Source organism: Nyctereutes procyonoides, unplaced genomic scaffold, assembly GCF_905146905.1.
Source record: "Nyctereutes procyonoides isolate TBG_1078 unplaced genomic scaffold, NYPRO_anot_genome, whole genome shotgun sequence".
Taxonomy (NCBI): Eukaryota; Metazoa; Chordata; class Mammalia; order Carnivora; family Canidae; genus Nyctereutes; species Nyctereutes procyonoides.
In genome coordinates this window covers 84,250,434-84,263,652 of record NW_026575125.1, presented here as the reverse complement: position 1 = coordinate 84,263,652, position 13,219 = coordinate 84,250,434, and the positions used below count along the sequence as shown (strand labels likewise).

The window sequence follows — 13,219 nt, the reverse complement described above, 5'->3', positions numbered from 1 at the left end:
ACCAACATCATTTAAAATGAGCAATCCCTACTGTTTTCTACTTCTTGGGACAACTTTTACTATAAACATTCATAAACTCATAATAGTAATTGTGCTTTTGGTATATGTTAATTGAAAAAATACATAAAGATAAATAACTATAGTGACCTTAGTGAGCCTTTTATAGAAATTTATATTTTATTCATTACAAAAGCATATATTTTTCAACTTAGAGTTAATGCACAGAAATGACTTACATGTTTATTCAGCTTACTAACACTACTTGGTGCATGCGATCTCAGAGCCACAGCAGAGAAAGATTGAATAAAAGTATGTTCCCCAGAGAGCTTAGAGGTCAAATATGAGTCATGAACAAATGGGAAGGCAGTGTCACATGAACTCTGGGTTGTGGAAAACAGGCCAACAGAAAGACCATAGGTGAAGTTTCTCTTGAAAGATTAAAACATATCTGCCTTTAAGTGGTATCCTCTTTCCCCTGCTTGTCCTGGAAAATCTTGTCACACATCCTCTATTTCTGGCTAATTAAAATATATGGGCATGATTATAGTATAATAGACAGCTTAATACTCTAGATCCTTTCACTTAATAAATCTCAATTTTTCATGAATTAGCATGAGTGGGTTTGGGAGAAGTCCTGGCAGATATGAGATGAGGAAACCAGCCACGTCATGTCATGTATTCTATTTATAGGCAATGCTTGGTCTTACACATTTGCAAGCTCTGTTTAAAACTGTACACTCTTTCCATCTACTTTATCCACTCCACTGCTGCCAATGAGTCTACAATTCATATTCAGAACCATTGACCTAAATTGTCTTAAAAATATCTGGGGCTTTTTTATTTCCTGATTATTCTATGTAAATATTTGAATTAAGTAAAAATTACTGACAATTTAAAGGCAGCAAAATTTACTACCACATGTTATAGTGGATGTTCTATTTAAAAAAAAAAAAACAACTCATTTTCTGGAGTGCCATAGCTAGGTAGGTCAAGGATCAGAGGTCTAATTCAGCAAAGGCCTGAGCACAACCAGACAAATAATAAAAGCAAATTGTGACTTAAGCATCTTAGGAAAGAAAACAACATGTAACTAGAAAAAAAAGACAAAGTGGGAATAGATTCAGCTGAAAAAGAAACTGGAATAGTATAAATATGAATTCAAATTATTACCTTGTGTAAAAGTCAGATATTCACATAAGCCTGGGATTAGGACAGAATGTTTTTGCATAAACTGAGTAAAAAAACAAACAAACAAAACCATATATTTTGGTTGAAGGTATTTATTACTTTGGAGACCAAAGAAATGTAAAGCTCTGATACATAAGACTGCATATGAAAACAGAATGGAATTCAGGATGACAGACACTTTGGATAGCTAGTTTGACCTAGACCTCAGATAGATACAAATGATATATAATTAAAATCCATTTGTTTACAGAGGCCGAGCTGGACCTCGTCAGCCGCCTTGCCAAAGAACATGGGGCTTTTGATGCTGTGAAATACACTCACTGGGCAGAAGGTATGGGCGCCTTAGCCCTAGCTCAGGCTGTCCAGAGAGCAGCTCAAGCACCCAGCAGCTTCCAGTTCCTTTATGACCTCAAACTCCCAGTTGAGGATAAAATCAGTATCATTGCATAGAAAATCTATGGGGCTGACGACATAGAATTGCTTCCTGAAGCTCAACACAAAGCTGAAGTCTACACGAAACAGGGCTTTGGGAACCTGCCTATCTGCATGACCAAAACACACTTGTCCTTGTCTCATAACCCAGGGCAAAAGGGTGTGCCCACAGGCTTTGTCTTGCCCATTCGTGACATCCGTGCCAGCTTTCTGTACCCCTTGGTAGGGACAATGAGCACAATGCCTGGACTCCTCACTCAGCCCTATTTCTAAGATATTGATTTGGACCCTGAAACTGAACAGGTGAATGTGTTGTTCTAAACAGATTGCCTCTCTTCAAGATGCTGCTCCAAATGTTTGGCCAATGTCCATTCAGGCCGACTGTTGGTTAGGAAGTGTGGGGAAGTCGAAAAAAGTCAGCCCCTGCCCTGAAGATCTTAGGAAATAAAGAGCAGGAATTCCCCCAGAAGCCTTTCTTCGGTCTTAATCCCCACCATCATGTATAAATTAACATAAATCATGCACAAGTCTACTTACTTTATTGAAGTGCCACAGAATAAAAGGAAATGATTTTGTGGGAAAAAAAATCCATTTGTTCATTGATCAGGCAAAAATAAGCATGTGTCAGACACTTTGGGGGGTTCTCGGACAATAGACATCATCCTTGGGTTCAAGGAGTCTAGAAAGACAAATGAACGTGTTAGGAAAATAATTATGGAAGGAGGGGCAAGATGGCGGAAGAGTAGGGTCCCCAAATCACCTGTCCCCAACAAATTACCTAGATAACCTTCAAATCATCCTGAAAAACTACGAATTCGACCTGAGATTTAAAGAGAGAACAGCTGGAATGCTACAGAGAGAAGAGTTCGCGCTTCTATCAAGGGAGGAAGACGAAAAAAAATTAAAAAGCACCCAGTGGGGGAGGGGTCCTGCGAGGAGCCGGATTTCTGATTGCTTCCCCCACCCCCCCTTTTTTTTCACCTTTCTTTTCTTTCTCTTTTTCTTCTCTTTTTTTCCTTTTTTTTCTTCTTTTTCTTTTTTCTTTTTCTCTTTTCTTTCCTTCTCTCTCTTTCTCTCCTTTTCCCAATACAACTTGTTTTTGGCCACTCTGCACTGAGCAAAATGACTAGAAGGAAAACCTCACCTCAAAAGAAAGAATCAGAAACAACCCTCTCTCCCACAGAGTTACAAAATCTGGATTACAATTCAATGTCAGAAAGCCAATTCAGAAGCACTATTATACAGCTGCTGGTGGCTCTAGAAAAAAGCATTAAGGACTCACGAGACTTCATGACTGCAGAATTTAGATCCAATCAGGCAGAAATTAAAAATCAATTGAATGAGATGCAATCCAAACTAGAAGTCCTAACGACGAGGGTAAACGAGGTGGAAGAACGAGTGAGTGACAGAGAAGACAAGTTAATGGCAAAGAGGGAAACTGAGGAAAAAGACAGATAATTAAAAGACCATGAAGACAGATTAAGGGAAATAAATGACAGCCTAAGGAAGAAAAACCTACGTTTAATTGAGGTTCCCGAGGGCGACGAAAGGGACAGAGGGCCAGATTATGTATTTGAACAAATCCTAGTTGAAAACTTTCCCAATCTGGGAAGGGAAACAGGCATTCAGATCCAGGAAATAGAGAGATCCCCCCCTAAAATCAATAAAAACCGTTCAACACCTCGACATTTAATAGTTAAGCTTGCAAATTCCAAAGATAAAGAGAAGATCCTTAAAGCAGCAAGAGACAAGAAGTCCCTGACTTTCATGGGGTGGAATATTAGGGTAACAGCATACCTCTCCACAGAGACCTGGCAGGCCAGAAAGGGCTGGCAGGATATATTCAGGGACCTAAATGAGAAGAACATGCAACCAAGAATACTTTATCCAACAAGGCTCTCATTCAAAATGGAAGGAGAGAAAGATAAAGAGCTTCCAAGACAGGCAGGAACTGAAAGAATATGTGACCTCCAAACCAGCTCTGCAAGAAATTTTAAAGGGGACTCTTCTTTAAGAAGTTCAGTGGAACAATCCACAAAAACAAGGACTAAATAGATATCATGACACTAAACTCATATCTGTCAATAGTAACTCTGAACGTGAACGGGCTTAATGACCCCATCAAAAGGCGCAGGGTTTCAGACTGGATAAACAAGCAGGACCCATCTATTTGCTGTCTACAAGAGACTCATTTTAGACAGAGGGACACCTACAACCTGAAAATAAAAGGTTGGAGAACCATTTACCATTCAAATGGTTCTCAAAAGAAAGCAGGGGTAGCCATCCTTATTTCAGATAAACTAAAATATACCCGGAAGACTATAGTGAGAGATGAAGAGGGACACTATATCATACTTAAAGGATCTATCCAGCAAGAGGACTTAACAATCCTCAATATATATGCCCCGAATGTGGGAGCTGCCAAATACTTAAACGAATTATTAACCAAACTGAAGAAATACTTAGATAATAATACACTTATACTTGGTGACTTCAATCTAGCTCTTTCTACCCTTGATAGTCTTCTAAGCACAACATCTCCAAAGAAACGAGAGCTTTAAATGATACACTGGACCAGATAGATTTCACAGATATCTACAGAACTTTACATCCAAACTCAACTGAATACACATTCTTCTCAAGTGCACATGGAACTTTCACCAGAATAGACCACATACTGAGTCACAAATCGGGTCTGAACAAATACCAAAAGATTGGGATCGTCCCCTGCATATTCTCAGACCATAACGCCTTGAAATTAGAACTCAATCACAAGAAGAAGTTTGGAAGGACATCAAACACGTGGAGGTTAAGGACCATCCTGCTAAAAGATAAAAGGGTCAACCAGGAAATTAAGGAAGAATTAAAAAGATTCATGGAAACTAATGAGAATGAAGATACAACTGTTCAAAATCTTTGGGATGCAGCAAAAGCAGTCCTGAGGGGGAAATACATCACAATACAAGCATCCATTCAAAAACTGGAAAGAACTGAAATACAAAAGCTAACCTTACACATAAAGGAGCTAGAGAAAAAAGAGGAAATGGACCCGACGCCCAGCAGAAGAAGAGAGTTAATTAAAATTCGAGCAGAACTCAATGAAATTGAGACCAGAAGAACTGTGGAACAGATCAATAGAACCAGGAGTTGGTTCTTTGAAAGAATTAATAAGATAGATAAACCATTAGCCAACCTTATTAAAAAGAAGAGAGAGAAGACTCAAATTAATAAAATCATGAATGAGAAAGGAGAGATCACTACCAACACCAAGGAAATACAAACGATTTTAAAACCATATTATGAACAGCTCTACGCCAATAAATTAGGCAATCTAGAAGAAATGGACGCATTCCTGAAAGCCACAAACTACCAAAACTGGAACAGGAAGAAATAGAAAACCTGAACAGGCCAATAACCAGGGAGGAAATTGAAGAAGTCATCAAAAACCTCCCAAGACACAAGAGTCTAGGGCCAGATGGCTTCCCAGGGGAATTCTATCAAACGTTTAAAGAAGAAATCATACCTATTCTACGAAAGCTGTTTGGAAAGATAGAAAGAGATGGAGTACTACCAAATTCGTTCTATGAGGCCAGCATCACCTTAATTCCCAAACCAGACCAAGACCCCACCAAAAAGGAGAATTACAGACCAATATCCCTGATGAACATGGATGCAAAAATTCTCAACAAGATACTAGCCAATAGGATCCAACAACACATTAAGAAAATTATTCACCATGACCAAGTAGGATTTATCCCCAGGACACAAGGCTGGTTCAACACTCATAAAACAATCAATGTGATTCATCATATCAGCAAGAGAAAAACCAAGAACCATATGATCCTCTCATTAGATGCAGAGAAGGCATTTGACAAAATACAGCATCCATTCCTGATCAAAACTCTTCAAAGTGTAGGGATAGAGGGAACATTCCTCAACATCTTAAGAGCCATCTACGAAAAGCCCACAGCAAATATCATTCTCAATGGGGAAGCACTGGGAGCCTTTCCCCTAAGATCAGGAACAAGACAGGGATGTCCACTCTCACCACTGCTATTCAACATAGTATTGGAAGTCCTAGCCTCAGCAATCAGACAACAAAAAGACATTAAAGGCATTCAAATTGGCAAAAAAGAAGTCAAACTCTCCCTCTTCGCCGATGACATGATACTCTACATAGAAAACCCAAAAGCCTCCACCCCAAGATTGCTAGAACTCATACAGCAATTTGATAGCGTGGCAGGATACAAAATCAATGCCCAGAAATCAATGGCATTTCTATACACTAACAATGAGACTGAAGAAAGAGAAATTAAGGAGTCAATCCCATTTACAATTGCACCCAAAAGCATAAGATACCTAGGAATAAACCTAACCAAAGAGGTAAAGGATCTATACCCTAAAAACTATAGAACACTTCTGAAAGAAATTGTGAAAATGTCAATGTTACCCAGGGCAATTTACACATTTAATGCAATCCCTATCAAAATAACATGGCCTTTCTTCAGAGAGTTAGAACAAATTATTTTAAGATTTGTGTGGAATCAGAAAAGACCATTTCTGGGGCATCACAATGCCAGATCTCAGGTTGTACTACAAAGCTCTGGTCATCAAGACAGTGTGGTACTGGCACAAAAACAGACACATAGATCAATGGAACAGAATAGAGAACCCAGAAGTGGACCCTGAAGTTTATGGTTAACTAATATTCGATAAAGGAGGAAAGACTATCCACTGGAAGAAAGACAGTCTCTTCAATAAATGGTGCTGGGAAAATTGGACATCCACATGCAGATGAATGAAACTAGACCACTCTCTTTCACCATACACAAAGATAAACTCAAAATGGATGAAAGATCTAAATGTGAGACAAGATTCCATCAAAATCCTAGAGGAGAACACAGGCAACACCCTTTTTGAACTTGGCCACAGTAACTTCTTGCGAGATACATCCACGAAAGCAAAAGAAACAAAAGCAAAAGTGAACTATTGGGACTTCATCAAGATAAGAAGCTTTTGCACAGCAAAGGATACAGTCAACAAAACTAAAAGACAACCTACAGAATGGGAGAAGATATTTACAAATAACATATCAGATAAAGGGCTAGTTTCCAAAATCTGTAAAGAACTTATTAAACTCCACAGCAAAGAAACAAACAATCCAATCATGAAATGGGCAAAAGACATGAAGAGAAATCTCACAGAGGAAGACATAGACATGGCCAACATGCACATGAGAAAATGCTCCGCATCACTTGCCATCAGGGAAATACAAATCAAAACCACAATAAGATACCACCTCACACCAGTGAGAATGGGGAAAATTAACAAGGCAGGAAACAACAAATGTTGGAGAGGATTCGGAGAAAAGGGAACCCTCTTACACTGTTGGTGGGAACGTGAACTGGTGCAGCCACTCTGGAAAACTGTGTGGAAGTTCCTCAAAGAGTTAAAAATAGACCTGCCCTACGACCCAGCAATTGCACTGTTAGGGATTTACCCCAAAGATTCAGATGCAATGAAACGCCGGGACACCTGCACCCTGATGTTTCTAGCAGCCATGTCCACAATAGCCAAACTGTGGAAGGAGCCTCGGTGCCCATCGAAAGATGAATGGATAAAGAAGATGTAGTTTATGTATACAATGGAATATTACTCAGCCATTAGAAATGACAAATACCCACCATTTGGTTCAACGTGGATGGAACTGGAGGGTATTATGCTGAGTGAAGTAAGTCAATCGGAGAAGGACAAACAGTGTATGTTCTCATTCATTTGGGGAATATGAATAATAGTGAAAGGAAATATAAGGGAAGGGAGAAGAAATGTGTGGGAAATATCAGAAAGGGAGACAGAACATAAAGACTCCTAACTCTGGGAAACGAACTAGGGGTGGTGGAAGGGGAGGAGGGCGGGTGGTGGGGGTGAATGGGTGATGGGCACTGAGGGGGACACTTGACTCCCGGGATGAGCACTGGGTGTTATTCTGTATGTTGGTAAATTGAACACCAATAAAAATTAATTTATTAAAAAAAGGCAAATAATTATGTCTCAGTTTCCTCATTGAAGAAATATTTATTGAAAACTTACTATATGCCAGGCACTCTATTATTCCACAGAGATATAAGGTTTAGTGATGAGCAAAACAAGCATGATTCTCATTCTTTTAGAGCTTGGAATATATCGTGCTATCATAGAAGACTCTTGTGTATTAAAAAAGTTTCTAGAATTAAGGAGATACACATAAAACTTAACTACTAAGCAGTAAATGGCTTGCCGATTCAATTCTTAAGTTTGTGTAACTTCTTCCTTACCACCAAAAATAAAAATCCTTTTACATATGCAACCATCCTTTCCTTCTTTCTCTTATAATAGAATGTCTCTAAAAGTACCCTGCCATGTACTCTGGCCTATTTTTGGAGAAAAAATAGACTCTTGCCATCAATGCCGTATTGCCAAGGAGTAGAAAAAGGGTGAGAAAAGGTCTATGTTCATTAGGCTGTCATTAACTTGTTAAAAAGTCTAATCTTGAGTTTTTAGGGGTGATTGTTGATGTGTTTAGGAGAATTGACAACTTAAGGACTGTCAGTAAAAGAAGACAATATTATCTCTCAAACTAAAAGCATGAATATTCTTAGGATGTATGTGATTTTCCTTCTCTTGGGATTTTGGCTCTATTTAGAGTACAATTTCTTGGTATAATGCAAAACGTAATGATGAAAACAGAAGAGTGGGATTTCTTCAACGATCTGCTGATGCATGATTGGGTTCTTAATTTTGGAATCAGAAGAGTTCCAGTTGAGATGTATTGTATGGAGGGCAAAAGGACAGGTTTAGTAGGCCTATGATACTAGTTAAAACTGGACCTTTGTAAAGACAGAGATCCTGGTTGAACCCGCTCCTCTCTTTAATTTGGTGATGAAGGGGGTGGGGCAAGATGGTGGAGGAGTAGGGTCCTCAGCTCACCCGACCCCACCAACTTACCTAAATAACTTTAAAACCATCCTGAACACCTATGAATTCCACCTGAGATTTTAAAGAGAGAAGAGCCAGAACGCTACAGAGAGAAGGGTTTGCACTTCTAGCAAGGTAGGAAGGCGGAAAATAAAAATTAGAAAGAATCCAGTGAGGGAGGGGCCCCCGCGAGGAGCCAGGCTAAGGTCCTGTGGCGAGAGCCTCCAGGACAGGAGAGCCCAGCCCCGGAGAGGCAGGAACTTTAAAAATCCGCACCGGATTCTTCCCAGATGAAAAGGCGCTTAGCAGGGAACTTGGGCAGGATCTCAGGAGGGACAGTGGAGGCCCCAGGTTCCCCGTGTCACTAACAGAGGAAGTGCGCCCCAGGGGAGAGCCCGCCACACCCGGCGGACGAGCTCCCTAAAGGGCTGCAGCCGGGAGCAGCTCAGGCGGAGGCTCTCCACGGAGGGGGCTCTGTGGCCTCGGGAGCGCGATTCCAGCGGTGCAGGCCCCGGAGCCCAGGGCACCCCAGGGACACAGCCCAAGATCCGGCGCTCCCCCCGGACAGGCGGAGGCGGGGAGGACACAGGACAGTGAGGATGCTCTTGCCGCAGGGCACGCCTGAGCTGGGCAGATCAGTGCCCCCGCCCCTGGAGCATCCAGGCCAGTGAGGACTGGGAGCTTTGGGTGTTACTGTGGGAGCTGACTTTAGGGCTTGAGAGCTGGCCGCCGCCAGTGTGGTTGTCCCTCCTGGTGTCACCTTGTGCCTGGGACAGAGCGGGGACACCAGGGAGCAGGGGCCTCACAGGATAAACAGTTCCCACTGAGCCCGGCACCTGGTGAGGGCGGGGCAGCTCCCCCAGGTGCACACACCTGAGAATCAGCACAGCAGCCCCTCCCCCAGAAGACCTGCTGGAAGGACAGGGGAAGAGCAAGTTCTGACCGAGCAGCACTGGAAAGCTCCAGGACTGGGGGGAAAATACTGTATAGAATGAGAGGGGCCTTCTTTTTTTCTTTTTACATTATGACTCATTTTTTATATCAGACTAAAAATTTCCAATATTTTTTCTCTTTTCCCACCTTGACTATAGTATTTTACCAGCTCTTCATTTTTAAGTTTTTTCCCTTTTGATTTTCATAGGTAAACCATTACATGTCTTAGATAATTTCCACTTCTGGATTCCCTTCAAAGTATTTGATTTAATTTTGGTAGATATACGAGACATGGGTTTTAGTTTTGTGGGTTTTTTTTTTTGTTTCTTTGTTTTTCTGCCTCATTTTGTTCTACAATGGTAGAAGCTAATACCTTCTAAAACATGACCAGCATGCACCCAGAACCAAGTGGTATACTGTGCTGGTTCATTCTGTGAGATTATATTCTCTCTTCCTTCCCATTCTGCCCCCCTCTTTTAACTTGTTTATGTTTTGGTGGTCAATGGTGGGCCTTTCTATAAGTATTGCTGGTTTATATAAACTTGGGAGTGAGCATCTTATAACATACAGAACAAAACACACTCAGAACCAAGAGGATCATCGTCTAGGACCCCTCAGGTAGACTACATTCTCTCTCCACTACCACTTCCTCATCACCACCATCCCCCCACATTTTTTTCCTTTTTCCTCTTTTCTTTCCTTTCTTTTCTTCTTTGTTTTTGTTTTTGGGCTTTTTATTTTTACTACTTTGTTTTAAAATTGTTTTTCACTTTAGTGGTCCTTTTCCTTTATTTTGTTCTGTTCTACTTTTCTTTCATTTTCTGGTCTCTGGACTCTTTGGAATCATCTAGGGTGTATTTTACTTAGGTCGTGGTTGATATTTTTGACTCAGCCCACTCAAACAGCCACTCTGCACTGGACAAAATGACTAGAAGGAAGAATTCACCACAAAAGAAATAACCAGAAGTAGTACTCTCTGCCACAGAGTTACAGAATTTGGATATCTGACAGAAATTCGTACAGAATATGATGTCAAAATGTCAATTCATAAGTACAATGATAAAGCTACTGGTGGCTCTGGACAAAAGCAAAAAGGACTCTAGAGACTTCATTACTGCAGAATGGAGATCTGTTCTGGCCAAAATTAAAAATAGATTGAATGAGATGCAATCCAATCTGGATGTCCTAACTGCTAGGGTTAATGAGATGGAAGAGAGAGTGAGTGACATAGAAGACAAGTTGATGGTGAGGAAGGAGGCCGAGAAAAAAAGAGAAAAACAATTAAGAGCCCATGAGGAAAGGCTTAGGGAAATAAATGATAGCTTGAGAAGGAAGAATTTACGTCTAATTGGGATTCCAGAGTAGAGATTCCTTGAGACAGAGAGAGGACCACAAAGTATATTTGAACAAATCTTAGCTGACAACTTCCCAAATCTGGGGAAGGAACAGGCATTCTGATCCAAGAGATAGAGAGGTCCCCACCCCCAAAAAATCAGTAAAAACCATTCAACACTTCAACATTTAATAGTGAAACTTACACATTTCAAAGATAAAGAGAAAATTCTTAAAGCAGCATGAGACAAGAGATTCTTAACTAATATGGGAAGAAATATTAACAGCAGACCTCTCCACAGAGACTTGGCAGGCCAGAAAGGGCTGGCAGGATATATTCAGGGTCCTAAATGAGAAGAACAGGCAGCCAAGAACACTTTATCCAGCAAGGCTGTCATTCAGAGTAGAAGGAGAGATAAAGAGCTTCCCAGATAGGCAGAAACTGAAAGAATACATGACTACCAAACCGGCCCTGCAAAAAATATTAAGGAGGACCCTGTAAAAGAAAGAGGGAGCCCAAAGAAACAATCCATAAAACAAGGATTGAATAGGTAATACATGACACTAATTTCAATCCTTCAATAGTCACTCTGAATGTGAATGGGCTGAATGATCCCATCAAAAGATGCAGGGTGGGATCCCTGGGTGGCACAGCAGTTTGGCGCCTGCCTTTGGCTCAGGGCACGATCCTGGAGACCCGGGATCGAATCCCACATCGGGCTCCCGGTGCATGGAGCCTGCTTCTCCCTCTGCCTATGTCTCTGCCTCTCTCTCTCTCTCTCTCTCTCTCTGTCTCTGTCTCTGTCTCTGTGTGACTATCATAAATAAAAAAAAAAGATGCAGGGTATCAGACTGGATAAAAAAGCAAGATCCATCTGCATGCTGTCTACAAGAGACTCATTTTAGACCAAAGGCACCTCCAGCTTGAAAATGAAGGAGTGGAGAAACATTTACCATTACATTGGTCCTCAAAAGAAAGCTGGGGTAGGGGATCCCTGGGTGGCTCAGCAGTTTAGCATCTGCCTTCAGCCCAGGGTGTGATCCTGGAGTCCCAGGATCAAGTCCCACATCAGGCTCCCTGCATGGAGCCTGCTTCTTCCTCTGCCTGTGTCTCTGCCTCTCTCTTTCTCTCTGTTTCTCTCATGAATAAATAAAGTTTTTTTTTTAAAAGAAAGCTGGGGTAGCAATCCTCATATCAGATAAAAGTCTATACCAAGATTGTAGTAAGACATGAAGAGGGACACTATATCATACCTAAAGGGTCTATCCAGCAAGAAGACCTAACAGTCATGAATATTTATGCCTCTAATGTGGGAGCTGCCAAGTATGTCAATCAATTAATAACCAAAGTAGAAAGATACTTAGATAATAATACACTAAGCACATGTCCAAGAAGCCCATGAGAAAATGCTCTGCATCAAGTTCCATCAGGGAAATACAAATCAAAACCACAATGAGATACCACTTCACACCAATGAGAATGTCAAAAATTAACAAGATAGGAAGCAACAAATGTTGGAGAGGATGTGGAGAAAGGGGAGCCCTCTTGCACTGTTGGTGGGAATGTTAACTGGTACAGTCACTCCGGAAAACAGTGTGGAGATTTCTCAAGAAGTTAAAAATAGAGCTACCCTATGACCCAGCAAATACACTACTGGATATTTATCCCAAAGATACAGATGTAGTGAAATGCCAGGACACCTGCACCCCAATGTTCATAGTAGCAAGGCCCACAATAGCAAAACTGTTGAAGGAGCCACAATGTCCTTTGGCAGATGGATGGATAAAGAAGATGTGGTATACAATGGAATATTACTCAGTCATCAGAAAGGACGAATACCTACCATTTGCTTCGATATGGATGAAACTAGAGGGTATTATGCTGAGTTAAGTAAGTCAATCAGAGGACAATCATCATATGGTTTCACTCTTATGGGAAATATAAGACATAGTGAGTAAATAAATAACACCTTTAAAAAATTGAGGTCCAAGAGTCAATAATATCAAATCACAGAAATGATAGTAATGTATTCACCAAGGGAAAGGAAGGGAACTGAGTGGGAAAAACTAGAGACAGAGACAAACCATGAGAGACTTCTAAATGTGAAATGAGGGGATCCCTGGGTGGCGCAGTGGTTTGGCGCCTGCCTTTGGCCCGGGGCGTGATCCTGGAGACCCGGGATCGAGTCCCGCATCGGGTTCCGTGTATGGAGCCTGCTTCTCCCTCTGCCTGTGTCTCTGCCTCTCTCTCTCTCACTGTGTGCCTATCATAAATAAATAAAACAAAATAAATTTAAAAAAAATAAAAAAAATAAATGTGAAACGAACAGAGGGTTGCGGAAGTGGAGGTGGGTGTATGGTTGGGGTAACTGGGTGATGG

The 13,219-nt window shown here is 41.1% G+C and overlaps 1 pseudogene; it reads left to right on the top strand.

Moving 5' to 3' along the window:
* Positions 1–1,419: 1,419 nt before the first annotated feature.
* LOC129517509 (C-1-tetrahydrofolate synthase, cytoplasmic-like) lies at positions 1,420–1,941 on the top strand (annotated as a pseudogene).
* Positions 1,942–13,219: the final 11,278 nt, after the last annotated feature.